Raw genomic sequence first — 26,940 nt, 5'->3', positions numbered from 1 at the left:
AGAAGTAATGCTTTTAGTGTACATGGATGGTTTGAGAGTATGCACTTTAGGAAAGAAGCCTTGAGTTAATTAACTCTTTTTTTTAATTATTATTATTTAACATTTTGTCACTTCTGAAATGTTCCCATTTACAAGATTGTCTAATGATGGCAGACACCACCTGAGAAAAATTGTTCATTCCCATAATGATTGCTCCACGGTAAAAGCTGGCACCTCTTTTGGAATCTCCAATACCAGTGTTCATTTTTAGAAGTTCCAACGTTATAACTGCAATGAATCACTCCCAGCACATCGTCTTCCAGTTCTAGATGCTCTTCTCTGAAGACTAGAGAGGACCAGTATTACGATAATGAAATTTCCAGCTATAGGAAAACCCAAGTGTACTGAAATCAGACTTCAGTTACACCAACTAGAATTATTTCGCATTTCAGACATCAAATTGTCTTTCACAGCTACCATGCAGACACACTCATATTTTCCAGTGGTTATAGGATTTAACATGATTTATTAACAAGGTTGGACCAAGCAGATAGGGTTTCTAGTCTGCTTTGGGCTTTTTCAGCCCAAACCATGTTCCAGAACTGTTTCCTTGCTGTTCCCATTCACCTATGTGAAATCATAACTGTGGCCTGAGGAAAAAAACACCTAGAAATGAGCCACAGCTGAGCCCAAAGACCATCACAGAGCTTCTGATCACCACTCACACACAATTAAACTGTGGGGGAAGGTTTGTGATGGCAGAGCTGAGCTGCCCAGAGCTGACATCTCACTAAAAGACATCTCCATTAGCTCAGGCCAGCAAGAGTTCCTGCCCTGTTTAATTCAGGCTTCCTCGCTCTTTAAATGAGACATTTACTGGAAGACTTTACAGCAGTGCTTGCAGAGATTGTGTTGAGTGGAAGATTGAAAACGGAAATGTAAAAGCAAGAGGAGGCATCTCAGAAAGACTGTTGGACTGGTGGTAGTGGTGGTGGTGGTGGGGGGGAATTGAAAGAAAAAAGCAAGGTCCTTCTAATCAGCCATTTCTCCAGAAATTCTATAGCCATAATATCTGAGTGTGGCTATATCCAGAATAAATAGGAAAAAACCCTTGATCTAATCAAGTAAATCCTGAAATAATGTAGGATTTAGAAAATTAATACTATGCATATCATAGAAATGGCCTCTTCCTTTCTCTGGTGAATCAAAAGAGAATCAGGGTGCTGACAGTAATGCTAAGAACGAGAGTTAGCATCATTTCAAGAGGAGTGGAAACAAGTCCTGACTTGATGTGTTCTTTAAAATAAACCTCAGGGATGTCAGAAAAGACCAGTAAGTACTGCTTGAGATATAAGGGGAATGTATGGGGCTGCTGAATCACGGCCTGAACCTCTGATTGATCACCTGAGGCAAGCACTGAGTCAGCCACAGGAGCACAGGTGAAGGCAAATCACCTGTGCTGCAGGAAGGGGTGGAGCCTGGCTGCACCTCTCCTAGACCCATTTAAGAGCTGACTGCCAGTGGGGAAGGATCTCTTCTGGAGATCCACTCCTCTGGAGTTTCCCATATGAGCCCAGGTTATGGGTGAGTGCACCTATCATTTCTGTTTCCTGCTTTGGTGTAATAACGTCATAGCCAAGCTCTCTGTTACACCTTAATATCTGTATATTTGTTAATTGTAGACTGCTATACCATAACATCAGTATATTCATTAATTGTACAGGGGACAAATTTCACTTGCATGGTTCCAGTGTTGTGCCCCATAACCTATGGATGAGCAAATAAATCCAAGATATTTCCCACTTAAATTTAAACATCTAATTGAGATAATTGAGGCAAACACTTGTTGTCCTATTCCTCAGTTACAGTCAGGAGAGAGACCAGTCCTGGAAAATGCAGTCCACCTGGGATAGCTTATTTTTGTCCATTTACCTAAGAAATTATCTAGACAGATGATGCCATTAAGCCAGGTATAACGGATCAGGCTATTGGTGGGTAGCAGCAACCCAAATGTTCTCTGTTAAGTTTGAAATATTTGCTGGGAAAATATTAGAAGGCACGTAAAAACTCATTACAAATTCTGCTCTTGTTCTCTGCCACTTCTATTAGTTTCCTAGGAATACAGTAGAAAATTATTTTAATGAGAGGAAGGTCATGGGAACATCTGCTTTTTTTAATTTATTATTTTTTTTATTGAAAGCAAGAGAATTCTATATGGCTTGAAAAAGACTGAATAATGTTCTAGGAGATACTGCTTTGTCAAATACTCAGGCTGCACAGTATGGGGGAAAGAAGTGCCTGAAACCTCTGGCCTGTGCCATTTAATGAGACAGACTGAGTGATCTGTTTTCTCTTCTGGTCTGAAAGTCTATTAACTGAAATCAAATTCTAAATTCTTACCTACAAATATAATAATGCAGAAATCTAAAACTCTTCTAATGAATGAGTAAAAAAAAAAACCCAACAACTCCACATCACTATGTCATCAAATAAGTGTAGTCAGAAAAACAGTTACATATAATTGAGATGAACTACTCAAGAGAATTCTTTTCTTTCAAAAAAGCACAGCTACAGTGAATTATTTGAACGGCTACGTGATCTATAGACAATCTATGAAGCAGATGTAGCAGTAAGATTCATCAATCAATGGACGTGCTCTGTATTACCAAAGGTTGGCATGGAACTCCAAAACCACCACCATCTCCTTCTACAACAAACAGGTTTTTTTGGTAGTCAATCAGGTTTTTTGACTGCTGTGAACCAGAGCATGTTACAAACAACCTTCCAGCTGAGCAAAGCCTGATCTTTACATTACGAATAGTGGCCTATAGGGGAGCAGGTCTCCACTTCCACAAGCTTTATAATTCAGGCAGTGAGCAGGCTCTGCTCCATGGCTCTCCTCGGTGGGATGTGGGTCAGGCAGTGAGCAAACTGAGGGCAATGGCTCTGCTCTGGCTGTGCCTGAAGTCGCTCTGTGCTAGTGGAGTGACTGTCTCTGTAGGTTTGTGGTCTGGTGGGATGCACTGCTGGAGCTTCTCACTGGGACAGGAGATCTTCCAGGCAATGCATCCCACCTCTGTCCAATTTCTTTCTCACTCAGTGAAGCTGTACAGTTGTGTGACTTTCCCTCAGGTTTGCTGATATCCATGTGAACCAGTTTGTTTAACATGTAAGGGGAGCATTTCACTAGTTCATTCTTGGTCTGCTTACCCCTTCCCTGAGGAAGAACATGGGGAAAATACCCACTGGTTTAAATGAATGGAGTACTGTTCACATGCACATACATACTCGTGTTCCACTCACAGCAGAAGTAATTGCCACCACAGAACATTCACGCCAGGACCCCAACTCTGTAACAGCAAACCTGCAGTAAGAAAAATAAAGAAAAGAATAGTTGATTATTAGGTGAGCTCAAAGAACTTGTGTGCATGGCTTCTGCCTCCAGCAGCCCAGCACCATGTTCAGTGTGTAAGAGGGCTTTTGAGGGGGCAATAAGTCAATGACTTGCTTCTGCTTGAGGACATTGTAACACGAGTCTACGTGTTGCTTCTCAATTAATTTTCCATTTACATCCTCTTCTACCTGACTCTGTTTGCACAGAGAATTAATATTTGCAGGACTAATGGAACCATCCTGGGCATCAAGGAAGAAAAAAAAAATGAAAAAGAGAGGAGAGAGACCCTCCCCTACATTCTCAGTGTTGTGTTCAGCAGCCTTTTCTATTAAATTAGCAAGTGTGTTGGACTGGCGACTAAACATGGCATATCTTTAGAATTAGATGATCCCTTCAGAGTTACTTAAAAAGAATAAAACACTCAGGGAAATTAAAATATATATATCATATTCTACTAAAACCCCATTAAACTGTCACACCCTCTTCTTTCTGCAGCTCCTCTGGCACTATCTGAGCCTGACAGCGCAACGAGAGACATTAGATCTCAGCTGTGGGCCTTGCTTCCCCTGTTTGACTATGCTCAGCCTTTGCACCATTCAGACCCAACAGGTACACAGACAGGATGGTGCATGGGAGCTTAAATGGCATATTCATGGCTTTTTACTATACTCGTGTATGGTAACTGCTGAGTCATGGCCTGAACCACTGATTGAGCACCTGGAGAAAGGACCCAATCAGCCCTGGGAGCACAGGTGAAGTTCAGCTGTGTGACCAGAAGGGATGGAGCCTGGCTGCACCTCTCTTAGACCCCATTTAAGGTCTGACTGCCACTGGGGTAGGATTTCTGGTTGGAGATCCCTCCCTTGAGGAGTTTTCCCTGTGGGCCTAGATCTTTGGAGATGGGTGAGCACTTTTCCTTTGTACCTTTCCAATTGTGCTATTCCCATATATTTCCTGTATTGCCCTTCTACTGCCTTGATCTTTCTGGTTGTTGCAACTTGTCAATAGCTGATTCCTGCTCCCTGTCATCTGCAATATTTTCCTCAAATCTATGTGATTCTGCATAGAAAGACGTTTGCTTGGGTACTAAGGTCAAGTTCTGCTTCATCAAGTAAATAAAACACACTCAGGAATAAATATCAAATCCAGCTGATGGAGAGTAGCCAGTATATTTGAGAATAAGTTGATTTATTCTCCAGCAAAGTGCCCAAAGTGCCACACTGTGCCCAAGGACCATACAGGGAGAGAAGGAGATGAAGTGGGCCAAGTTCATGCCAGGGAGCAGCTTAGCAGTTCACTGTATAAACAGTTTTGTTCCAGTCCTGGGAATGCTTCCAGATATGTTTGAATTTACTAACTTAAATGCAGCCTTGAAATCCCTGTGTCTGGAATGCCACTCCAACATTTCCTTTGTGAGCAAAGAGAGAGGTCACATGGGCATAACCACATCAATTTAATAAAGTAGACTGTAAAAAGCAAGTAATTATAAAAAAGGCAAAACTGACTTAACAGGATGGTAACTGGAACCCTTTTGTAAAATAGGTTTACATTTTCTACATAACACAGTAGTTTGTTCTTGCTGGAGAGGATTATAGTCTCTCCAGTTGGGAATGTTAGTAGAAAGCACATGTTTATCTCTGAACTGTTAACTGAAATCATATTGTTATGTTTTATTCTAACAAGCAAGCATTCCTAGATGCATGACAGGTCATAAAATATCATGATTAATACCAGGAAGTAATTCAGAATAAGATAAGCCCTCTTAACCAATATACATTCCTAGGATTAGGCAAATGTTTGATCAAGGTGCAAGGCAGTCCAGAGGAAGAAGATAGACAGAAGGGTGAAAAGGAGAAAGAGACTGAAGGAGAGAGAAAGCAATCACACCTGGGATTTGACTTAAGACTGCATTTTCGTGGTTCCCTCCAATTCATTTCTAATTTTCTACTTACTTTTCTGATGCTGCAAATGTTTGCATATTCTGTTTCAGATAAAAGTGTCTTCACTGGTCCTTGTGCTATAGCTTTTTACACACACCTTCCATTTTTTACAGACAAGCCTGGATGCAAATATTTGTAGTCTGGAGAAGCAGTTTGGCAACCTAATTTATAAGCGTTAATGGATAATTGTTAGCAATTAAATGTTTGATTACCCAACTGAGCCTATGGATCATGTTGCTAGATTTCCATCTGCTAATAGCTGTGTGCACAGGGGATCGTGGGGCTGAAAACAGGAGCGAAGACAGGGGTGTAAAGATGCAAATCTAACTCAGCACACATGAAGCTCGGTTTGTGAGAAAACATGAAGCTTTGCCTCTCTGTTTCTTTTGTAACTCTGCATTCAAAACTGTGGTGCAAATGTCTGCAGATTTAAAAAGTGTCCACTGTATTAGATGAAGAATTAGATCAGTGTCTAATTTGAAAGCTCAGAATTAAGGAAGTTTTAAATGGATTTGAAGCAGCCTTCTGTCTGTCTCCAGGCATGGATATTATGCTGGGAGTTTCTGGTCTGTCACCAAAGGTTTGGCCTTTGTCAAAGGGTGAGGCAATTGTCACACAAACTTATTGCACAGCAGTGGCTTCACAGTGTACAGTGATTTGGAAAATTTGGCTGGCTTTGTGTTTATTTTCCCTCTGCCTCAGCTGAGTCGCCCTCACTGACTGCTGTTTAGCAACTGTGCAGAGTGGGAGACATGAATATTGCACTGGCTACTGCTGACATTTGTATTGAAAAGCCCTGGATGCAGTGAGATCCCATAGGAAACAGATGGCTCCCTGTGTAAGCAGCAGCTCTCAGAACCCCAGAACTGAAAGGAAGGACTTGTTAGATGATGGGAAGCTTCTTGAAGTCTGAAGGAAAGCAAGATTCCCACCCCTGGCAGTACAGGAGCAGCACCACTACTCCGCATCAATAAGTAATCTTAACATGGGAAGCAAAGGTTAATGACTAATCTGTTTACCTGAGCTTCATTAATCAAAGATTTACTAGAAGTCAGAAGCCGATCACCACTCAGGCACAGACAGCTCTGCTTCCAGGTTGAAGAAGACAACCACTCAGCCTGCACAAAGCATGTAACTCAATACTGAGCAATTTTCCCAGTGTGCGGATGACAAAGGGGAGCATCAAAGAGAAAAGGCTCTAATCAGAAGGGATTATATCTGGGCTGCATGGAGCAGAGGGAAAGCCTCTGTCTCTCATGATGTGAAGAAGAGTTCAGCTATGCCTAACAGCAATATTATCAACCATCTGAGATGATTATGGGGTACTTTTATGTCATGAAATATTGTCGTCTTCTCCATTACAACTGACACCTCAATAACAGCACCTGAAAAGATTTAGAAGTTGCCAGAGGACTGCCAAAAATACCCAGCATAGGGGTGGGGAAACATTGGCTGGTAGGCACAGAATGCCTGGGGAGCTGCCCTGCTACCCTTCCTTCAGTACCGGTACGAGGCGTGCTGTAAAATGCATCTGCTTAATGGAGCCATTCAGAACTTTATGTGTGTTGTGGCAATTAATCTCCACATCATGATTCTAATTATGATCCGGAGGTTAAAGGCACTAAAGAAAAATTAAATACCAGCTTGGGCACTCAGTGTTGAGTATTGAATGTGCAGCTTTAACCCAATGATTCAGTCTCATCCATGCTCCCAGAGTGACAGTCCATTTCTTCTGAAGAAAGCGTTGGAGGCTGAAAACTTTTTGATGACCCCACTTCTCTCCTTCAAAGACAACTGCCTTACATGAACCTCCAGAGACTGAGCAAACCAGATCAGAAAAAATTATTTTTCTTACGCAAGGCTGATTCATTGAATTCAAGGGACAGTAATGCCTATGCGCGTGGGATTGTCACAGACACTGGCTAGAAAAATATTGGAAAATACTCTACTAAACCAGAGAGTGCAATGCATTTTGCTTTGTGGTAGTCTGGGATTCTTTATGGTGGTCTCTTGCTGTGTCTCACAATTTCAGTGTAGTTTGCAACAAGCTAAAAGAACTGTGCTAAGCAGGGAGAGAGTACATTGAGTGCTGAGCTCAGGTGTTGTCACCACTCCAGGCATGGCACACAGATATTTCCCTGCATTGGCAGAGAGGTGATGCTGCCAGTGCTGCATGGGACCTGTAGGCACGGCAGTCATTTTGTGTCACTGGTTACAAAGCTCTGCAGCCATGCAAAGCTCCAAAGGGGCTGTGGGCAGCGGAGCAGGAGTCAGGAGAATCAGAGACCAGACCTACTCCAGGATGTAGTTGCAGACCCATCTTCTTACTGCAATGTGTTAGGATGCTCCCAGCCAAAGGAGTGCCAGTCTCAGCTGAAACCTGCACCGATGGTCCATTGCTATGGTAAGAGGAAGAGCACATATGAAAACCTGGTATTTTAAAAATATATAAAACATCTCTTAAAGTCCTGGACTTCCTCTCCACCACACACAGCCCACAGATCTGTGAGTGGCTGTTGTTATCAAGTGAGGCACCTCATTTCCTTCAGTGTTTTTCAACCACCAAAACGGATGCCTCCTTATCACACAAAACCGAGTGAAAACATTGGTTTGCAGACGAAGACATCGACCAGGTGCTCTCGCTACTCTATCTGTTCACCAGGCATGGATGTCATTATCAGCATGTGGCAACCCTGACATCATTGTATGGCATCCCTCAAGTCCAACAAGAGCGATGCGGCCTGACAAGGAAGATTCTGTATTTAATAAAACCCATTTTTGCTGAAGGCGATGCTTCTCTTCCCCTGGAGAGAATGATCAGTTTCATATGAAGCTGTTTTTTGCATGCACAGAACTGTACACACTGGGAACTACTTGGAAAGCGGGAAAAGATGTCTGAGCAACAACAGATACACCTTTGAGCCAGGAATGGTTTTTAAAGACAATTTCCCATTTAATATTGTAACACCATTCATTTTTTTAATGCTCTTTTTCCTTTTCCATATAGGTTTACAGCTCAAAGAAAGCATGCATCTACCCTTGTTGTGAACAGAGCAATAGGAAGAGATAAATATAATCAGATGAACATTTGGAATTTATTTTGGAGTGCCTGAATCTGAATGAGAAGGAGACTCAGTTGGGAGGTTTTACCTGAGGATGGTTGGGTCTCCTGTGCAAGAGCCAGGGCTCTCCTTTATATAGAGTGGGAACTGCATAGGGGAAGGACTTAAAGCAATAGTTGGAGATGGGTGGCTGAGATTTTGTTCTGTCCATCATTTAACACCAGTAGGACTAAATTGCATGGTTAATAGTATGCTACAGAATAGAATTCTTCATTTTTTTTTTCTTTGTGATTTTAAATCAAAATATGTGTGTGTATGTATGTGTGTGTATGTGTGTGTATGTATGTGTGTGTATATATATATATATATATACACACACATACATACACACACATACACAGATATTTTCTTCCTGAGAGACAGCTGCAGTATCTCTGGCAATTGGAATTAATGAAAGATGCTGCAATCCTTGCAATCAATGCAGTTACATTGATTTATATTGGTGTAGGAACTGACCTTTGTGTTCAAAACAAATCCAATGATGGTAGAAGAAAAAAATATCCTAATAAATATACATAAGACAAAATTATCAGAAGTGTCTAAGTGAATTAGCATAAAATCAGACCCAAGCTTATTTTCCTATAGAAAAAAAGTAGCTGAATCTTTAAAAAGGAGCATCTACTCTTTGTCAGGTGAAAGCTGAGAGGAGAATGAGCATAGCTAAAAATCTAACATCTGGGGGAACTGTCTAAGAAGGAAGCAAGGAAATACCCAACTCTTGGCCCAGCGTGGTGTGGCAGCAGCCTCTCTGCACTGCCGTGTAATTCAGAGGAAGTATTTGTAGGAAATGAAGCCGCTGCAAAGGGATGAGCAGACCCAGGCATCTCTGCCCGTTATCTATCCTGGCACCTGTTTTTGTAGCTGGAGGTGCTCAGTCCCATGCCTTTACCTTTGTGTTCACTTCTTTCCAGCCCCAGAAACAATCAACAGTCAAATCAACGTGATCCTGTTAGAAGGCTATCACTTCTAATATATATTAAAAAGCCTTCCCACAGCTACTTTTCCATTCCATGATATTAAGGGAATCAGCCAAAGAATCAGCCGAGAATGCACTGATAATGCAATTACTACAAGATTGATGTTTTTAAATGCACTGCTGTTGACAAAAAGCCCTCAGAAACCTGAAATGTTAATCTGTTTTTCTTTTGCAAATTGAGTGCTGCCTGCTGTGTACATCCTTTTATTACTGTAGAACTGCTCATAAGCTCCAGGCTGCTGGCATTTATTTATTAAAAAGAAAAAGTATTAAGAAACAGCACTGAAACATTTTTCTGTTGGACTCCAAAACAAGAATAATTGGCAGATATGGGGGAAAAAGGGGAGGAAAAAAAAAAAAGGAAATCCAAAATTCTGGCCCAGAAGTATTGACAGATGAGGACAGAAGGAGCAGTGTCTGTATCCCCAGGGACTCAGAGTCAACGAAACAAAGCTGACTTTCACAACTACTCGTCTAGACAATCAAGGGGCTTTTTACAGATTGATGCTTATGTTTAATAAAGAGGCCAAACTGCTTGAGTCTGCATGAAGCTGTAGGAAATAAAAAGCAAAATTCCACAGAGTGGTGCAAGAACAGTATAATATAATTGCAGGGGTTTCAGAACATAATCTTGATGAAAATGGGCAGCTTTCCTAGCCAAAAGACACCTTCTGGTGTCATTTATCAACAGCTGCTTTAGAAACCTGAGGTGTGCTACAGTGATCATTCACAGGAAGCTTTGCTGTCATTGAAGGCCAGATTTTTTCCACTTGTTCATTTTGCTCCTTTGAAAACGAGGAGCTGCATTATTATTTCTCTTCTAATCCTGAAACCTTAGAATCTACGTAACTGCTTTAACCTGAGCATTGCTTGCTGTTGTTTATTCTGTGAGCACATTTCAGAAGCACCTATAGTAGAAATTTCCCCCAGAGAGCTTCATCCCTGCTTGGAATCAGGAACCATCTCTAAGTAAAAACTAATTGGAATTAGGATTTCAATCACTATTATGTATGAATAATTTCAATTCTTAAAAAAAAAAAATAATAATTAATAACAGTCAGTCACTCAACCAGAGATTTATTAGTGTTTATTACACTGCTGAATCCTGTTTTTTCTCTTGGGATGGGAAAGTGCTTATTTCTTAAAGAACTGTTTACAGGTGTGCCTCAATTTTCTCTTATTGTAGCATTCTCTTATACAGAAAACCCTAATTTCCAAAAAAAAAAAAAAAAAAAAAAGGAGGAGAAAATATTATTTATGTTGTCTAGTTACCTGACCTCCAGTTTCCCAGTTCCACCTGCCTTTTGCAGAAGGAAACCATCCAAACAAGACACAAGACCTGCGTGATGTCTAATAGGATACGTGGCATACGATGAGAGAAACAACACTGGCTTTCACTTGGTTAGTATTTATATGGGTTTTAATATTCTTGGGAAGAGGATGCAATTACTGCACCCCTAGAGTCTGCCGAGGGAGGTCTGAAGTAATACCATCCATGCAGGAGATGTAGCTGGAACAAACCAGGCTGTTACTGCAGCTTACAGGACGTGCCTGGGGAGATCTGTGTTTGTACAATTCCTTCAGATAAATCATGGACAAGATAAATGTGATGGAGCTGCTGGGATGTCTGTAGGCAGAGGATGGGAAGAATGAGTCTCCTTCCAGCAGCCCAAGCAGGGGCTGGGAGAATCCAAGCCAGCCCAACTGATGCAGGTTGGGAACTGACCAGGACTCCCCACAAAAATGGAATTGCTACAGTTTCTTAAAATCAAAAAGGTGATTTAAAAGCAAAAAGGTGATTTTGCTCTTTTTTTTCCCTTTAACCATAAACATCAAATACACTTTTTGTTTTGCCAGCCTGCATACAAACCCTCTCACATCTGCTGAACTGACAGCTTTCTTATGCAGACACTGTGCTTCTGACTTCTCTAGTGTTAAGAGAATAACGTGAAAATGGAGCACAGAGTATGTTAAAAGTGACTTTGAAGTGCCAGTGAAAAGGTGATTTCTGGCTTGAATAGATCTCACAATGACGTGATTATTTGTTCTTCCCTAATTTTTTGCTGTTGCATATTATTCTTTTCCCTTACCCTTTCCATGAAGTTTCATAACCTGACAAGTCCTCTCTTCTGATTTTCATTTTTAGTTTTACTGTTGTTGCTTTTCTCTAAGTGAGAAGTCCAGGGACTCTCTCCTGGCTCCCAAACTCAAGCCGTAGCCTGAAGGCATGGGATGGAGCCTGTCTTCTGTGTGCACTTCTGTGGAACTGGTTGTCCTCAGCAAGAAAGAAAAACCTTTGTCCAAACCCATGTCTGCTGCATGCAGAATCCAGATTTTCTCTGTAGCTGACGATCTTTGGCAAGCAAGAGAGACTCTTTTTATACGATCTTGAACATTTAAAAAGCAGTAATAAATGTATGATAGCCTTAGAGGTGTGATTTATTTGTTTTATGAATCACAGAAGAGTCCATAACTCATAAAAGATTAAGGCTGAAGCAAGCTGTATGGCTCGTGCATTACAAGTGGAGATTAATGTCTTATTTCACAAAGCGCCATCATTAACCAGTCTACATTACGGCAGTTTAATGTTACTGACAGAAAGAATTGACTTTTAACATTTTCAAAAAACTCGGTTTTGGTTTGTCTTTGCCAGGGGGAATTCTTAGAGAAGTGAAAGATTTTGCAGGGAAGGAATTCTATCTCAGTGCCAGTCTGAAATGCTTCCTTACTGGTACACCTGTGCCCTGAGCTCTTATTGAGGAGATCCACAGGATCAGCGCAAGTCAGTAAGTACAGCTTTCTCCCCATGTGTGGATGGCTTCAAAGCAGTTGAGACCTGGAGTCATCCCACTAAGTCACCCCAACTTAACTTTTCTTCATTAGAGGATCTCAGTTTATTATTTTATCAAATGGCAAGAGCAGCATTTGCAACAACGGCACTGGAAAGAGCTCAAACAGTTCTCTCCATCTACTGTGCTGCTGCTCCCATTTTATATCAGACAAGAATGGCTTTTCCTCACCACTTACAGGGCTTCTTCCTTCCCAGGGCCATAATTAGTTAAATCTCATCATTCATGGGTATCATCGTGTTTATTCTTGAACCGTGGATTATGTCCGCGAGTGACTTTATCTTTCATTGTAGTGTGCTGTGTCATAGCACTGCAATATTGAATACGATGTAATTTACTAAAATCTATTAAAACACTCCCATTTTAGAAATCCATTACATGCTTTCTTGTTCTTATTACCATATCCAAGAATGCCAGTGCAACAGGAGAATTAACTTGATGAACAGTCCTGCAAATATGCCGTTACAAGCTGTTTCTAAAGCATCTTTCAAGGCATCTCCGTCAGCTCATGGATTCTCTTTGGTTTTCTTTCTTTTCTAGAACTATTTGCTAGCCCTTAGTTGTGGTAAGTGATTATTTGTGCTTTCAAACAAACTTCATGAAAAACGTTTTTCAAGTGGAGATCAAAGAGCAAAGGCAAACATAAAAGCAGTCTTATAAAAACTGTATTAAAAAACCTAAGCTCCATCCATATGCCAATTACATCCAAACCTCATGGCCTCATCTCTATGAGGCTTCTTAAAGGTGATAGAAATGTCAGATGAAACAAAAAAGGGATGCATTACAGAGAAGGGAATGATCAGTGTGATGGGAGGTGGCTCTCGGTAACCTTTGATGGAAGGGTTCTGGTTGGGAAGTGCAGCTCCATGGAGCAAAGGTTGCAGCACAAACTGTGGTCCCCAATTAGAACAGTCTGAGGCCTGTAATCACTTCTAATGGTTGCAGGTGCCATTAAGGAGAGTTTCCAGAAGCTGGGGGGGGGGGTATGTAAAACAGTGTCATAAGCCTGCAAGAGCATGGAAATTCTTCAGTCCTTCTGAGGATTTGTTCTGAAGAGCTTGAGAAATAGTTTATTCTTCATGGTTACACACTTCTAAAATTCATATGTACAATGAGTTCACATGCTTCCATTTAATGGTTCTATAGCCAGGTTGCTCATTTCTGTTGCCAGTCCCCTGATGGAGGGATAGTGGGGCAAGCCAATAAGAGTTTCTCCTGGGACAAAACACCCATGACCACTGAAGGTGACAGACACTCAGGTGTCTGGAGAAATTATATGGTGTTGATGATAGTTCGCAAACAGCGAAAAAGGCTTCAAGGAGTGCAATTATTTTAGATAATTAAACTCCTTGCACTTGCTGACTGCAGTTGGTCCAGATTGTGCTGCCATCTCCATGCAACCATAGCAACTTCTTCCTTCTGTTGTGTCCCAGATTAATGTGAACACCTGGAATCAAAAACCTGAGGCTTGCGAGTAAGGTACATAAAACTTTATTGATCCTTTGCATATGGCAAGGATCCAGTCACACAGCAGTGATTCACTTTCCAAAGCTCTGTCTCAGCAAGGAGCAGTGGTGGTCTCTCCGGAGGCCACTCTCTTTGACTGCTTCAAAGTCCCAATCAGGAATATTTCAAGGAGATGACTACAGGAAATTACACATTCCTTTAAGAGATGTGAGCCTTCATCTCTAACATTTAAGCATATTAGTATATTTAAGGATAGTTCACAATCAAATATGTTTTTGTCTTACCGATTTTTTTTACTGGGCTCATTTCAGCACTCTGAAATTCATACATGCCACCAGGGTTCAATGGGAGCCTGTGGGCAATTAAGGTAAAATTTTAGCCTTGGTCATATGTGACTGCTCCTATAAATGTGGTGAAACACAGTTGGAGTACATATCCCCAGAGAGTAAATAGGCAATGCTTTAAGGAAGCCATGGAAAGATAAATGGATGCAGAAGAGGTTCTGGAATTCTGCTTAAAATAATTCTTGCTTTGCTTTTAATGATCAAAACCATTCCTCCCACTGAACCACATAAAAAATAGCATTTGTGTCTGTGCCAAAGGTGGAACACAGTGTAGACCCACTGAAATAAAAGACAAGTGAAAAATTAATGAGAAACTGGAAACCAGCAGCTCCCACCCTGTGAGCAGTAGTCTTTCATATACTTCTTCCACAGCGAGAGTCTCAATGGGTCTAAAATCACAGTAGCTCCTTTGACTTCAAAGGAGATGCACCAATTGAGAAGGAGAGCAAACAATCTGGAGTGCACTGTACCAATCTGCAGAACTTAAGAAGGGGAGAGAGCCACTAATCCAACTCTAACACCTCCCCGAAAAGGGAATATTTTTGTTATAAAACAGTTTTAAGCAAAGGGAGAAGCACCTACAGGTGATGTAGCTTAAAATACTTGTTCCTCATGTTTTTTTTTGTTTTTTTTTTTGGTGAAACTCTAATGAAATAAGTGGAAACATTCTGTCTTCTCATCTGTTCAGCAGTCATGTGAGACATTATTTCCTCAAAATGAGAATTTATGGGCATGAGATCACAAATGGCTCACAATATTAATGTGTTCTTCTGTTGTTACTTACGAGCCAAAAAGGGTTGTTATGTGCATAACATCCAACCAAAATCCAAGGGATTTTCCTGATCTACTGTCTTTCCTGGTATGTTCATATAATAACATTTGTCTACCATAGCATGTGTAGTAAGTTTGCTCTCTAGTTTTGAAACAGTGCTTTTGCAACCTAGGGAGTTCATTATCACCTGCTCGCTCTGAGTAGTACCTCTCTAAACCCACCATTTCTTAGGAGCTGGATATATGGTGTTTTAATTGCATATCGTTAAATGCTTTACTGATACTGTATATTTTCTGTAAAGTCTATGGGGCCATAACTTCCTCCCCTATAATTAACTGAGTTCATACAGCAGCTCTGGCAAAGTGTCGTTTAGAAGGCAGGGAGGTAAAAAGAGCCCATACAAGGTCTGCATGAGGCCCTTGTTTATGCTGGTACCTGAAGTCTAGCTGTGCTGCGTTTGTGCTACTGTGATGGCACAAGTGAGGAGCCAGGAGTTGGGTTTGATGATCCTTACGGGTCCCTTCCAACTGGAAATATGCTATGATTCTATATTCTAGGTCAGCAGCATCACACCACTCACATTCATGGCAGAGGAAACCTCTGCTCTGTCCCTCTGCTCCTCATCCTCTGTAACCTCGAACTTGTGCTGCTGCAGCTCCTGCTGGATGGACACCCACAGACCAAATCTCCTCCGCTGATTCTTATAACACTGTTAGGAACAGGACTGTCCCTGAAACTTCTACCCCCCTGTCAAAGTAGGTTGGAATTGAGCAATGAGTTGAAAAGTTATTGAGGAGGGGAGGAGGATGCACAGACACAGATTGCATAAGCCTCGTTCCCATGAGAAACCAGGCTGAAAAACAAATTGTCCTAGCATGGATTCTCATAACTCTGCCTGGTAAGTAGGTCATGCCAGGTCTTAAACTCTAGTAACTTTTCTTTATCTTCAGTTGAGCTCTCCTATAGGAGGCAGCCCTGGTTTCAGCGGATTTGATCCCTCGTGTTCCTGACCACTGAGGCAACTTTATGAAAGAAAACCAACCAACCCTCACACGTGCGGTACAAAACAATGTCAAACACCACCACAGTCTCAGACCATGACAAGATCTATGCTGAGGGGCAGTCAGAGAGCTAATAAACCAACACAAACAGCTGTGACACCAACTGGCTCATTATCCACTCACTCTCTGAGATCAAGGGGTCTAAAACAGAAAGCATATCAATATAACTTAGTTCAATCCCATAGTCTTTTTTTTTCCCTACAGAAACTCTTCACAACATACAAACTCTTAATGAAAAATAGACCCTAATTATGCAAAAGGAATCCCCAAAGTTGTTCTCATTATATCCTCAGTGTATAGAAAGCCCTGTAGCATCAGATTTATTTTCACCAGCTACTTACTTGGTCAAATGTGTACAAAAGCAGTCACATAAAATTGTTCTTTTTGTATTTATCCCCACAAATTTCAAAGGAAAATTGCTCATCAGAGTAATCGGGGTGGTGAATGGGCTTTTTCTGTGTGTTTTCCTCTTTATACTCAGTGACTATGAAGTGTTGTCACATGAAGTGATGTCTGCTCCTTGCACAGTCTGCTGTGTTCACTTTCTGCATATGCTTTCCATAATGTTCCAGTGAAAGGCCACAGTTTCATCCAGTGCAGTTGTTTGAAAATGAAATCTGCAGATTTTTCCTTATAAATTGGACTTGCAGCTCAAATTAAAGGACTAATAGCTTTACAGCTCTACCCCTTGCAAATCACTCTGTGAGCACAAACATTACAGGAGCCAAATCCTCCTGCAAAAAGGGACAAGCACAAACACAATAAAAAGAATATTCCTTCAAGTAACAATTAAAAAAAAAAGCCAAATGTGTGCACAGTAGGGCTCACATTTGATTTCCATACAAGTTACTTCAATCACAAATACAGCTCTGGCAATTAATGGAGGGTTTTACAGCCGTTATTACCTGCCTTACATGCAGCACTACGACTGTTTTGCTAGGATTAAAAGGGGAAAGGGCTCAGCTCAGTTACAGAAGCAGCTACTGCTCTGAAAATTAGACAGAATCCTCCTATAACCAGAGAGAAACTGCAAATTAATTGAAAATTAATTGCAAACAAACAAACAAAAAGCACAGATTTATTGAGAAGGAAAAAAAAAACAACATTTCAGACTGTTTGCATTTCACCTGGGTGTGGGAATAATGGCAACAACCAGCCTTCCTTCAGATGATTCCTTGCTCTTAAAACTGTTCTTTTTTTTTCTGTCACCTAAAAATGTGTTATTCTTTTTGCCCAGATGATGAAGAGCCCAGCTCCTTTTCCTCCTTCCAACAAGCCTCAGCTTGAAACCACCAAAGCCAGAATGCTCTGCTTGTCTCCCGTGCCAGCAGTGCAAGCTGAAAGGACAGGAGTTCTCTCTAATTTTAGCCACCAAAAAGTGGGTATCAAGTGCAAGTCACTTCTTTAGGCACTCTATGACTGACACAGAGATAAGAGCCCCTTGGAGATGCCATTGACTACTGGTCACTAATTCAGACTAAACACCTGTAAGTAGGTGAGATGAATCCCACCCATGGAGTTTGCTTCTTCCTTGAGGCCAATTAGATGTAAAAGCTGCTGCACAGTGATCTAGTTTTGAGGCTTTGAAACAAGGCTTTCAGTCAAAAATGCAAATTCAGTGAAAATAAGACCTTTTTGTGGGAAACAGCTCTGATTCCTGCCTTAGAAAGATACTTAGAAAAAAACAATAGGTGTGGTTTTTATAGTCTCAAAAAGCAAAATTTCCATTTTCTGTATGAAATGAGTCAATGAGTCTGGCATTTGAAATTCACGTTTGTCTACAGTCATGTAAAAAGAAAGGGTCAACATGAAAAAAATCATCCCAATTACCCATTGGGATGATTATATTTAACACATGGATTTGCAAAGGAAGTTCAACCTTTTTCTTTTCATCCTGATTTAGGAGAAAAAAAAAAAAATGTATATCTTCAAGCTTCTATTTGAGAAAGAAAAGCTATTTCCAGTATAGCTTTAGTGCTTCTCCTAAAGATGGATCACTCCATGCTGGAAGCCTGCAGCTAACTTCACTTGTACTGGTGCCCAGCTCCAGCCCAGCCATCTGGGTGATGGGTACCACTGCACATATTTTGGCCATAAATAAATATGGTGAGAGGTGCAATCACAACTGTGTTTTGCTTAATCTAAAGGATGCCTAAACCTGTGCAGAGGGAACTTGTGCTGTGACTTCTCCTGCAGGTGAGGTTATGCTGAGCAGGAGAATTTGCAATGTAGCCCCAGGTTTCACCTGGTAAGAGCAGTGCTGTCCTGCTCCTTGCAGATGCACTTTTCTATGCCACAGAGCCCCATGGTGCCCTTTGGACTGTTGCTATCACTGAATACAGCTGCACAAAAACTAATATTGAAAAACAGTTAACATCTCAGCATGAAAATAGGCTGTACGGCATATGCTTTTAACATTAAAAAGAGGAAACAGTTGAGGGAAAAAGATGCAGACCTGGCAAGTTTTTCTTTGTGGGGGAGAAAAAAAAGGAAGAAGAAGGAATAAGGGTGAAGACAATTTGCAGCACTGCTGTGTGCAGACCAACACCAGCACAAGGAATTGCACTGGTGCAGAGCAATTCAGGAGTGACACCTGGGAGTGGGTAGGGAAGGAATTGGGGCTGCTGGGAGGTTTGGTGCATTTTTAGATTGTCCCCAGCTCCTGCAGCCCCACAAGAAGCTCAGCATTCATTTTTTTTCAACAATTAAATTAGGAGAGTGTTTTGGCTACAGAGGGGAACTTCAGAATACTCATTGCGTGGATTCCAAAAATGATAAGCAATACGGAACATCTTTTCCTTTATTTTTTTTTAAACCAGAGGAAAAAAAAATTCCTCTGTACTTTTGAAACCAGTCTCATTATCCTGTGATATTTGAAAGGTTGGTGCTGATACTGCTTTCCAAAGTAAAGAGGCACAAAACAAGTCCTATAGCATCAAATCTTGTTCTCATTTCTTCAGTGAGCCAGCATGGATGCAGCTGAGCATAACAGCATGTCCAAAGGAAGGCAGCAAACAGCCCTCCAAGGGATGAATGGGATATTGAAAACAGCAGGCCACCATTAAATTGTTTGGCCAGCAACTTTGAGACGAGCAATGTTCACCCAACAAACCACTTCATCTGCCATCTTGGATTTGCCTTATGACTTTTCAGCAATGTCATTTGCAGGCCTCCTAATGAATGCCAGGCTGACAGCCCTGCAGGAAGGCTGACTCAGATTCAGGAGAACCCTGGAGAAGATGCTCCCCATCCAGGCAAAGCCTTGCGTATGCCGCCCTTCCCTTCTGAAGGCAGCAGTTTGCCATGAACCACTATGAGCTTCTGAGTTCACGGGATCAGGATGAGGGCACCGGGTTACGTCTTGTCACTTCTAATGGAGATAAATAGGTCATGTAGTGATCTAAGAGTTCATTGGGAGTTACATGCAGGCTGTGGTATGTCTTTAATAAGGAGATAGCTCATACTTTGGATCCACTTTGCCTGCAGTCCTCTTTTCTTCTCTGCCTCCTGTGTATTTGAACGCGCACACGCACACACACACAAACCACAGACATGTGCACTAATCACCCGCTGGACTAAGTCTGTTTGAAAAACACTTTCAAAGAGAATATACTCCTCTTTCCTGGTTGAATGTGGGGGAGGGTGGGAGGGAGAGCAAACAACAGAAAATCAGAAATCTGGAATATTTCTGATGATGCCTTGGTAGAAGAAAATGAATACTAGAACTTTATTGAGATGCTTTTTTACCAGCTTAGGATCCATCTGCCCTGCACTGTTAGCTGGAGGTTGGCTTCCAGGTGCGGGCACTCAAGTTTAATCTTTCCAAGTGCTAATTTTATCTTCTCATCTCTCTGTTCCCTTAACTTCTTATTTTCTTAAATTGGAAAAGCTTTACATTTCCACCCCATTGAATCCACGTCCAGAACCTCTCTCCTTCGTGTGTAGCTGTGAGCAGTATGGGGATGGTGAGCAAGAGTTTTGTGTACGTACATACATACACACACACAAATATATATATATATATGGGGACTCTGTATTATCTCAGCCGAGGTAATACTTCAAGGTGGACATATGAAGTCAGATTTTTTTTATCCTTGTTTCTGCGCACAGGAGAACTGCACAAGGACAATCCCTTTCTTTCTCTATACCCACGTCAACTGTGCCAAATGGAAAATTTGCATATGAGAAAGAGAGGCTGCTTTGAAGTTATATGAATCATTCTGAGGGGCATTGCTCTACCTAAGTCATCTCACTGTCCATCTAAGTCATCTCCTCTATTTCCTCTTCAAGGTGTCACGTGAAAGCAAACCACAACAGCTTGTGCCATCTCTTGCTCAAGTAGATTATTTTTATCCAGCAGTGAATGCCCTTACTTCCCTCTTCTTGATGGATCAATGGCTCTCCTGAAGTCTCTTATTGTCCTGCAAACCTAACTGTGTCTGCACTGAGTGCATCTTTAAGAGTCAACCAAGTAACTTGCTCTCATTTATATTTAACACCGACATTTTCATCTGTGGAGGGATCATGAAAAAAAACACAGTGGAAAAATAAAGGATGTACTTTCACTTCAGAAAGGCTTTCTTGGCATCGCAAGTGCTGTTGTGCCTGTTTCCAAAATTAAGTCAGCCTGTACTCGGCAAAAATATCAGTCAGTTTACGCTCAGTTTTCCCTATCCATTTTTCACTATGATGGCAGAAGGGATGAGGCTGTGCCCAAGCCCAGGGAATGTGGCTGCTGGGTGAACAGCAGCACGGCTGTGCAGAGGGACTTAGCCCAGGGAGCAAAGCACCAGACCCTGAATAGGGATTTTAGAGCCCTAACTGAGGGAGAAAACAGTTCATCTCCAAAATAGCACAAGCCCAACAGAAACTTTCTGGAGAGAGGAAGATTTTGAGCCTGCACAGTTTAATGCATATTTATCAATGTGCCACCAGGTCTTGATAACACCCATCTCTATCGCCAAACCAATGATAATACTGTTCTATGCACTGTGGCTTGAGAAGGAGTTGTCTGAGCAACCTGGAGTCCTGCGGCTCCCCAGAAGAGCTCTCCTTCTCCTCCTATTTCTGACAGGGACAAAGCAAGGCTCTCTGCCACAAGTGACCGCTTGTGGTTTCATGCCAGCACCCTCCTTTAGGACAACATCATGTTCTTCCTCTTTTATCTGAGCCCAGAGCAGGTCCAAACTGGAACTTCAAACATACAACCAACAGATGTGAACGTCAAGAGCCCCAGAAGGCGCTTCGAATCCCATGATCCCCAAAGAGGAACTTGCTTTGTGAAGTGTTTTTTTTGCACATACCCACAGATACTAGAAATCTCACAAGGATGACCAAGCTGATAACGTTTCCACTGTTTAGAAGGAATATTTCATCAGCTGGAACAAATAAAGGCATTTTAGTAACTACAAAATAAAGCACAGTCCCGCCTCAGCCGCTCACTGAAGTGCTGCATCTTTCCTGACTGCAAACCCCACCTGGATCTGTCTTCCACTCTTCTCACTCCCCATAAATTCTAGCAGCCACTTCTTGGGCCCAAATTCTGTCTCTCTGTACCTGCTAGCTGCACCATGCCCACCCAGTGCTCAGCTCTTGGGGACATCTGCAAAGCATCAACAGAATTTTTGTTAAAATTTTTATTAGCCAGTAGAGAATATCTCTTTAAAAGGAGAAGCTGAATAGATTTATTTTCCTTCAGGCTGCTAAACTACACCAATATTGTCACATTTGCTGAAGCTACTTCCAAATAAATAAGTGAACCCCCAGGCAGGTTGGGAGGTGATGGAGACCTACAGCTGCGGGGTGTAAAATTGGAATCCCCATCCAGCAGCATGCTGCAGGGCCACTCCACTTGCACAACACACAAAGGAAGGAAGTTGAAAGGAAACAATTTATGAGTTTGCTGTGAGTAATGCAGTGATATGGTTAGCATTGCAGAGGTAGAAGAGCCTGTAGGACAGAGTGGATTTACGTGGGCTTATAAATCAGTGCTGAGCAGGAAACTAACATGAGCAGAAGAGAAGCAGCATAATTTTATCAGTGTGCACCCTATAAGGATATGGGCAATAGTGGATGTATGGCATAAAGGGAATGGGGGGTGCGAGGCTGCTTTTTGTACTCTGAGCATATGGATTATGCCTCAAATGGAAGAGAAATGGAGTTTTTGCTTCTTAATTTCCTCTGAAGGAGGCAACCAGAAAATGTTTCCTCTTAACACTCTCTCTGAGAAGGGTGGGATATACTTACTTATCTACTATGCAGAGTCCTGAATCAGATGTAAATAGCAAATGCTTTGTGTTTTTTTTTTCTTGTCATTTTGCTTATCAGTCTTGCTGTATCACAGCGCGTGATCAGGACCAACATCAGATGGAACAAAAGACACTTGGAGCCCCTCAGATCCTGCTCTGAGTTTGGGTACAACTACATTGTAGATTTTCCTGTAGATCAACAATGATTGCCTAAAATTTCCCCTCATTTGGCTTTTTTTTTTTTTTTTTTTGGTCAAATTAACCTCTCAGACCCCTGGGTGATGGAATAAAGATGTCACAAAACGTAAGAGAAAAGGCTGCCTCCTTTGTCAACTCTTTTTGTTGTTGTTAAACTGAAAGAAAATGAAACCTGTGGTACATACGTGAATTTTGATTCATTTCTGAAGGTTCATGCAAGATTTTGGATATTTATTCCAAATGTATGCACAAACTTGAGGCTTTTAAGATTTGGTAATCAATATTTAATTTATTCCTGTGTAGCCCGCTTCAGCCTACCAATTATTACGTATTTGTTTAAAAGAAGGGGTCTAATGGTAATACTTCTGGATCTGGAGATAAAGTCCAGCATTTAGAAAGGTATAAGAAATGTAAATTGAACAGAGAATGTGAAACCATCTGCTGAATTTTTATTTAATTAAGGCCTCATCTGCATTTGAAACACAAATTAAGGTAAAGCGTGAATTTAAATGAAAAAGAGATTGATGAATAACTTCATGGACATTTGAGTTCTGAAACAAGAGTGCATTGTCCCTGTTTACCTTAGCACCCTGCAAAATTACATTATTAAAATTAGGAACACAGACTTCTATTCAAGAGCATTGATACTTGGAGATAATCAGAAACACTTCAGAGCAATCTATGTGCAAGGCAGCTCATACGAAAAGTTAGCAAGGAATTGTGAAATGAGTTTCATGCTCCACATGCAGCATGTTTCATAGAACCACAGTTTAGGGGACTTTCAAATGCAACTTCACCCAAACCTCACACAGATTGTTCTCAGTAGCTTATTCATAAAGGTGGTAATAATGGATAGAAACAAGTGGAATGTTTAAGGACACAAATGATATGAAAGGATATAATCATGGGCAGTTCCAGGCTGCATGAGTCTTTTTGGTTTTGCCAATAGGTTCAATCTGAGAAGCTGTGAAAATCAACAAGTACAGGATGCTGAAATCCTGGTTCAGCAGAAAGGAGCAGATCTAAAACTTTGTCCTGAAACTCAAGATGCACTGGGATCTCTCCAGCCATAAAATAAAGGATGCATCTCATTCATTGCATCTCAACAAGGAGTCTTCTGTGCTGTTCAGAACATAGTTTGTACCCATGCATTGAGAAATCTCTCCCTTAACTTGGAATGAGCTGCAACAAGCCTGAAACTGCCATTAATCCAAGCGAGTACCCTGTGAAACTGATGAGACATGAGTTTTCCAACCAAAACCCCAGTGGTGAAATGCACTGATTTCAAGTAATGCTTTTGCCATACTCAGTTTCTGCTGCATCAACAATATCCCTCTGACCCCAGTGCCCTGCAGAGCAGGACCAACTTTGTTAGGGCTTAAAGGGTCCCAAATCCTTGTCTCCAAATCTCTTGCTGTCAGGACTGCAGTGATTCATATTAAATAGTCTCTGGAGCAAAATGGACAACATTATGCAAAATTTAAAGCACCCCTTTTTCATCTGCTGAGAAGATGGATAAAAGCCAGGACCTTCAATTTGACCTGCACTCGACCACACAGACTTTGGAACTGATACTGCTTCATGCACCTCAGGGGAGCTTTGCTCTTGATTTCAAGGGAAACATGAAATGGAAACTGAACCTGAACCTAGATCACTGGTCTGGTTCTACAAACTGAAAACTTAATTCTTTCTGGTTGGAAAGCCAAAATATAGTATCAGCCATGTGGGCTGAAGCTGAGGTGATGTCAGGCATTTTATTACAGAAGGTCACTTCTGAATGTGTTCCTCTTCCTTTGACAACTGGATAGACCACCACATATGCTGGAACAGTACTGATCTAAAAAAAATTAAAATGAAACCCCAACCATGCTAATAGTTCCATCAGGGAGCAGGGATGAACTTGTGGTGCGGATGATAAAAAGAGCAGCTGTGGCAATCTCATATTCATTGCTCAAGTTTACAGCCTTCTGTAGAAAGTAGGGAGCTTCCACACCCAGATTCATACATTTACCCCCCCCCCCAAAGTAAAAAACATTTGTTTTAATTCGATGTTTTTAATTATTTTTTCTCCAAATTATTTATTCTCAGTGTCAAAATACCTCCAGATGCACAGAGCAGAGCAAAGACACCACAGAGTACACAGAAGCCTAAAACCTGCCTGTAAGTAAATAAAATCAAATAACTGCAATTAAAAAAAAAGTTAATTCTAAGCTTTTGTTTGTTTCCATTGCAAAACTGCCATGGGACTGAGGAAATATAGTAGCGCTTAATTTTAATAGTTCCATCATTGTAGATTGGCTGGGTATTAATTGTGTTAATGGTGATCATACTGAATTCATTTGGTATTTATTGAGAGACCACCTGTGCACCCATATGGTTTCCATCATTATTTAGGAGTAGTTAATGGACCCATTAGGAGTTAGCAGAAAGATGTGGGCTGGCAGTACTTCCTGAGAGTGGTAGAAACATTCTGTTGATATCCATTGCATTTTGAGGATTTTCCAAAGAGCTATTTGCTTCTCACCGAGTTTCTTTTTCTTTAAATTATGGGTAATCTCATCACAGCTTTCGAAATCTTCTGGAGAAACGCATTTGTGTTTCTTTGCTTGTGGCAAGTGTAGGAGGGTATCCTTCACCTCCTTAACTTTGCAAAGTTTCTTCTAGCACGCTTTCTGTGCAGCTGTGGAGGATGCAGGCCATAGGAAAACTGCTGGAACCAATGCAGAGTGGAGTAGGGTGGGTGCGTGTGTGCTGGGGGGAGAGGCAGAGAAGGGATGGGGAAAAGAGGAAATGCAGGCTGGCACTCTTGGCCTGCAGTGTGACAAATTTGCCCATGCAATTTGTAGCCTCAGTTGTGCAAGACCAGAAACCTGTGGTGGGGAGGGGGTGGTGGGGGAGTCACATGCGGGGAGTCAGCCCTGGTTGTCAGCAGGGGAGAAGGAAGAATGCTTGGGCTGGGTGTGGTGGTAACCAAGGCTGCTCACTGACCGCACTGACCTTCGGCTTTGATCCACAGATCTGAGAAGGCATTGCTGCTGCACTGAGTGTGTAATGACACGAGAGGCTGAGGTGAAGAATTTCCATTTTTGGTGCCACAGCAATGGGCAAATGGAGGGGCAGGTGTGTTCCAACTGGAATCTCTAGAGTTGTTAAAGTGAGTTAAGGGCTTATTTTTCTAGGAAAAGGGAATCCAGCTCCCTCCAGACATGTCTGAATGCACCAGGCTTATTTGCTGCCTACATCCCTAAGGATATGAAGCTTATGCAATCTTTGCTCTGCATTAGTATCCGTTTGTCAGCCATCTTTAATGACTTTTGAACTTTTTGGTGTATTGGAACTGACTTTGATAAAACAGTAGGGACCTAAAAGGATTCAGTTTCATACAGTTTTTGTAGTAGTGTGGGGAGAAGGTAGAGGAAGGAAAAAAAACTCATAGTGCCTATGCTGATGTCAAGAGCCTCAATCTTGGCTCAGTCTTAATCCTGGACAACTGAAACTCTGCTCCTTAGTGAAGGTTTCTATCCCTGACAGGTATCCAAAGGATTATCTCCTATGTTTAAAGCACTTTAAAACTCTTTTCTTCTCACATACACACGTTTAATGAGGAAAGCATCAATGCTGCAGCTCTCCTAGATTTCAAGTAAGTCAGGAAGTCGTGTGGCACAAATCTTGAGAAACCAAAATTCATTAGTTCTCTTGCCCATGGAAATACTTGTTTCAGTTACCAGGGAAGAGACCAAACTATTTTCTATTTTTTTTTGCTAGGAAAATAACTAAGCTAACAGTTATTTGCCATGGGTGTATTTGTAGTTTGGATGGTGCCATGGAACGATCATTTCTGCACATAAAGAATATAATCAAGGTAATGTCAGCATGACTCGAATGATTATTCACACTTATATTCATAACTTGATTGTGCTGAACGAGGCTGTATCACACACACACCTTTGTAGTTTAAAGAAGGCAGTCTTTTTCATTAGGTATGAAAGGCAGATCAGACTTCTGTGTATTTTTTAATAGGACCCCTTCCTTTTCTCATTTTACTTAGATCATATTGTTAACTAGCTATTAATACAACAGATGGATAGGCATTTTCTGATTCCTTTTTGGTCATGATTCCCTTTTAAGTGAAATCAGCCAGGTTCTCAACTGCAACAATTTCACCCCAGGTTGCCTCCATCGCATCGCTCATCGATGTAGCGTGGCTTTGTCTCATGAGGACAGAGCAGATTGCTGCCCAGCAGTAGAAGAGATATTTTTTTAGCTTCTGTGGTGCTTTTGCTTTTTGTTTCTTATGGCAGTGTTGTAAAAAGTTAGTGGCTCAGAATGTCACAACATGAAGAAGTGAGAGTATGCAGGCTTCACAGCATGATCCAACCACCAGTCAGACCTCTTCTCAGTGCTCATCTTGGCTGTGCCACAGGTCATTAGAGATCAGAAGCCATTAGAAGATGTGTCCTCAGTGGGCTGATGGGAAGCAAGTTATGGCTTCAGTTCATGTCCTGAAAAAGTGCCTTCCAAGTGAGCAGCCTCAGTTGCCACTTTGCTTGCAAAACCCAAGGGCAAAACTGAGTGAGAGCCCTCTAAGAG

At 41.5% G+C, this 26,940-nt stretch overlaps 1 long non-coding RNA gene across 4 annotated transcripts; it reads left to right on the top strand.

Moving 5' to 3' along the window:
* Positions 1 to 1,342: 1,342 nt before the first annotated feature.
* Positions 1,343 to 26,030, top strand: LOC116217379 (uncharacterized). 4 transcript variants are annotated; one of them, XR_014887775.1, is made up of 6 exons: positions 1,343 to 1,563; positions 3,869 to 4,276; positions 10,722 to 12,197; positions 17,142 to 17,282; positions 24,439 to 24,510; positions 25,367 to 26,030. It is a non-coding gene; the product is annotated as an uncharacterized LOC116217379 (long non-coding RNA). The 4 variants fall into 4 exon arrangements; XR_014887774.1 differs by lacking the exons at positions 17,142 to 17,282; positions 24,439 to 24,510; positions 25,367 to 26,030 and having other exon boundaries at positions 10,722 to 10,812; positions 11,558 to 12,720; XR_014887773.1 differs by lacking the exons at positions 17,142 to 17,282; positions 24,439 to 24,510; positions 25,367 to 26,030 and having other exon boundaries at positions 3,869 to 3,982; positions 10,722 to 12,720.
* Positions 26,031 to 26,940: the final 910 nt, after the last annotated feature.

The sequence above is a fragment of the Meleagris gallopavo genome, chromosome 22 (assembly GCF_905368555.1).
Source record: "Meleagris gallopavo chromosome 22, MGAL_WU_HG_1.1, whole genome shotgun sequence".
In the NCBI taxonomy this organism is placed as follows: domain Eukaryota; kingdom Metazoa; phylum Chordata; class Aves; order Galliformes; family Phasianidae; genus Meleagris; species Meleagris gallopavo.
The sequence above is the reverse complement of the archived record's forward strand: the minus strand, read 5'-3'. Positions and strand labels throughout refer to the sequence as shown.